Here is a 4,405-nt window from a genome sequence, read left to right as displayed (position 1 = left end):
CCGGCAGGGAGCGCTCCCATGCCCCCTAGAAGGGGGGACTTGAGGCCGCCGCCTCGGGAGGGGGCTTCCGCTCCAGAACGAGCCTCCAGTCGGGGGGCCGGGTGCTGCAGCTCCGTTTGTGTCCCTCCACCGCGGCCCCCCCAGGGGAGGCCACCTGGCTGGTGACCTTAGCTTGCCTGCAGCTAATTGCGGTGCGGAAAGCGGGGTGGTGAGGCGTTAAGGGGGTGCCCTGCCGGGCGGGGGGAGAAGGAGGGGTCCCTGCCCGTGGTGGGCCGAAGCCGTGGCCTCCTGGAGGGTTCTGAGCTGCCTCTGGGCTCTCCTGGTTTGTTCGGTGGAGTGGCCACTGGTGAATTCCAGCTCCTTTTACCGTGTGTGTCTTTGAACCGAAATGTGTCTCCCTGAAGGCCACGTCTGTTTGGATCTTTTTAAAACCCGGTCTGACAGTCCCTGCCTTTAGATGGGATTTTTTCAGCCCATTCACATTTAATGTTATTGATAGACAGTAGTTATAGGCCCATAGAGTCGCCGCCCGCAGTTTATAGTCCACTTCAGAATTTCCATTTCTACCTCTTTGACAAGTCTCTCGTTCTGTTCCCCCGTTCTTCCTTTAGTTGGATTAAAGTGTATGTTTTCTCTTGGATAAGTGAATATTTCCTAATGTCGCATTTTAATGTAATGGTCTGTCTTTCACCATTTTTTTGTTCTGTTTTTTTTTCCAGTGGTTGCTCTGTGTTTTACCATATGCATCTTAATCAGCTTCAGATTTGTCCAAGGTTAATTCCAAGTGAGATGCAGAAATGTTGCTCTTCTGTATCTGTTTCCCCTTTGCCCACTCTTGTGGTATTTACCTCCACATCTAACAGTGTTACACACTCAACAATGTAGTGTATGGATTGTTACCTTACCGTCTGCAGTCATTTGCTTAGCCCAGCAGGGCTTTGCTCCCAGCCACCTTCTTTGTTTTGTGTCTGGCAAACATGGTACGTTTTTAAGCATTGTTGCATACAATTGCTTTTTAAGTCAGTTGAGCAGAAAAGAGAAAAATATACATTTAAACTATCTTTTATAAGGACAGAATTGCCTTCATCTGCCCTTTTGTGTGGTTTTAAGCCTGACAAGCTTTCTTTTTCTTGCAGGTCTACTGACACCAAATTCTCCGACTTTCGGCTTATCTGTCAGTGTCTTTACTCTGCCTTCATTTTTTAAGGATAACATTCCTGGATTTAGAGTTCTTGGTTGACAATTTTTTTTTAACCTTTGGGCAGTTTGAATATGTTTGAGTATTCTCACCGTGTTGTGGCCTTCTGTCTGCTGGGAAGGCAGCTGTTCACCTATTGAGTCACTTTTCTCATGTAGCTTTTAAGATTGTGTCCTTATCTTTTTATTTTTTACAATGATGTATCTGTCTGTGGGTCTGCCACTTGGAGTTAAGTTCATTCCTGGATGTGTAGGGTTTTTTGTTGTTGTTTAATAAGTTTGGTACATTGTCAGCCATTATTTCTTTCTATATGTTTTCTGCTCTCTCCTTTGTGGTTTCCATCATACACATATGTCTGTGCACTTACTGGTATCCAACACTTCTCTGAGGCTCTCTTCATTTTTTTCTCTCTCTGTTCTTCAGCTTGCAGTGTCTATGTCAGTCTGCCTTCAAGGTTGCCACCGATTCATATCTACCATTGAGCCCTTCTAGTGACTTTTTTGTTGTTATAGTCCACTTCAGAATGTCCATTTCTACCTCTTTGTTGATAGTCTGTTTGAAGCAACACTGGCCTATCTTTCATCTTTATTTGTTGTTTCTTTCACTCTTGAACTTGTTTACAATGGCTACTTTGTGTCTGGTTTTGATTTTGTCCTTTTTATTTTTTACAATGACGTGTCTGCCTGTGGGTCTGCTACTTGGAGTTAAGTTCATTCCTGGATGTGTACGGTTTTTTGTTGTTGTTTAATAAGTTTGGTACATTTTCAGCCATTATTTCTTCATATATGAAGCACTTCTTCTGGGCACTTGCAGGAAGCTTCTTTTGCCTGCTTTTATTCCAGTGTATGGGTCTACTTACTTGTTTCTTTGCATGCTTCATAATTTTTTTGTATGCTCCTGGACATTTTAGATAACATGTAGCAATTCTGGGTACTGTCTCCCACCCCACCTTGTTATTGTTAATTTGCTTGTTTCTTTGTTTAGCATCTGGGGGATTATTTTAATGATGTCTGTTTCCCTGTCACAGTGTTCAGCCTCTGGTGTTACTGGGGGGGCATGGGTGGAAGGGATGGCACCCGGCTCTGGGAGTGCCAACAGCCACCCTGGGATGACAGTGGTTTTGGTGGGGCTCTTCTCTTTCCCTGCCCATGCCCCACTGTTAAACTTCAGCAGTTCCAGTTTATAGTGCTTTCTCAGCAACAGCCCGGACGTAAATTGCTCTACAGGCTAATCCAATCAAATGGCAGCATCTTTGAAGGAATGGTTTCTAAGGTGGGTGTTTGGTTGGTTGTTCTGACCCCAAGGGCTCCTCCCCACTGCGTTGGTCTCTGGTTCTCTCCTGCTGCCAGCTGCCTCTCATCGTGACTGCCACCGTTCGAGAGGCCCCTGAGGCTGGAACTTCTCCACATTCTGCCACAGATGAACTCAGTGTCTTTGGGGTGACATTGAGAGCTCTCCGTTTTTTATTGCCTGCCTCTCTTCCCAGGTGAACCTCAGAGCCAGGGTTCTGCAGCTGGAGACAGTGACAGGCTTCTCTCCGAGTGACACTCCTGCCATGCAGCAAGTGCTCACTGGGCAGGGGCAGGCAGCAGGGTGAGGTCCCCTCCACTTGCCTCTCCTGGCCTGAGACCACCCCTCACAAGCAGACAGGGTAATGGGGCCCCAGGCTTCTTAGGGGACTGTGTCCAGGTGTGGCCTCCATTCTAGGGTCTGGGCAGGGACTTAGTCTCAGCAATGGGAGCATGAGGGCAGAATGAGAAAAGCTGTCCCTGCTTCTCCTGGGAAGAAAGCCCTCTGATGGGAGCCGGGTGAGGGGCCCTGTGTTCCCGCCCGCAGCAGAGCAGACCCAATCCCAGACTCTCGCCACCCTCGCTGCAGTGGTGTGCGTGTCCTTGGGCAGGTGTCTCTTCCTTGCTGATCGCCACAGGACTGTTTCCAGGACTCTATGAGTGATGTCTTGATGTGTCTCGTTACTTTCACTGGGCGGAGGGTCAGCCAAGGTCCGGGCTGCCATACTGATGTCAGCCTCCACCGGTGCTTCTTGAGAAAACATGTCTGCCTCTGACGTCCCAGTTTTTAAACAGTCTCCTTGCAGCGAGGAGACACATGAGAGTGTCTCTTGTGTTTTGGATTATCTATGTGGAAGCGGTCCACAGTGTCTAGCGGGCAGCAGAGACTCTGGGAGTGAGACTGGGATACATCCTGATGTGTGGGAGCTGCCCACAGTGAAATGGAGGCTGAACTGCTCTGTATTTTGACTCTTGCAAATCCAGAGTGGACGACAAGCAGCTCTAGTGCCTGGAACAGCCAGGCAGCCCAGACCACGGGGTGGGTCTCAGCAGAGGAACCTGGAGACTGGGTTTTCACAAGCCTCCCCAAAGGGCCTGCTGCCCCCTAAAGGTTTCAGAGTCGCTCTGCAGAGATCCCACACCTCCACAGTCATGGCTGGAGTGGATCCTGGGTGTGAAACCCACAGGCAGCTGGGCAACTCCTGCAGGCAGCTTTTGGGGGCCCTGTCCAGGGCGAGCTGTGCTGAGAGAGCAGGGACTTTGAGGCCAGACGTGACTGCATAACTCCGAGCAAGTTCCTCACCCATGGCGTCCTCGTGGGAAGTGGGGTACAGATTCCCCAGAGCTGCTCAAGCAACAAGCCCAGTGCCTGTACCCCCACCAGGACACCAGGAGCTGCTGTTCCCCCAGGAGCATGCTTCGGGAGGGCTCGCAGCAGGAAGGACAGGGTCGGATCATCACTGGCTTCCTAGGATGAGGTGTCTGTTCCCTGCTGTCCAGGTGGCGGTGTGTTAGGGAGGGCAGTAGGGTTTTGTTGAGAGGGCTGTTTGTGGCACCTCCTGGCAAGTTGTCTAACCTCTTGACTCAGTTTCTTCGGTGTAACTGACCGCAACTGTTCGGGCTCAGCAGGCACTTCGCAGCCCGTGAGCACCTGTGTGTGGCCGGCCGGTACCTCTCCTGCTGCAGGTTGCTGTGTCTTCTTCTCCCTCCTGTTTAAAGTGCACCCTCCAGCTGGCACACTGTCACAGAGCCTGGAGCCACCTCCAGGGACTTCTGGAACCGTTGCAGGCTCCAGGCTGGTGGCAGGGCTAGATGGTTTCTAAACTATCTCATCTTACTTTTGCCTTCCTTCTATTGCCGGAAGCAGAGCGCCCTTCCTCTTTTCCCCTCTGGACCCCAGATCTAGGGTCCAACAGAC

This window comes from Carlito syrichta, unplaced genomic scaffold, assembly GCF_000164805.1.
Source record: "Carlito syrichta isolate Samal-C Ts95f unplaced genomic scaffold, Tarsius_syrichta-2.0.1 Scaffold311497, whole genome shotgun sequence".
NCBI classification, from domain to species: Eukaryota; Metazoa; Chordata; class Mammalia; order Primates; family Tarsiidae; genus Carlito; species Carlito syrichta.
The sequence above is the reverse complement of the archived record's forward strand: the minus strand, read 5'-3'. Positions refer to the sequence as shown.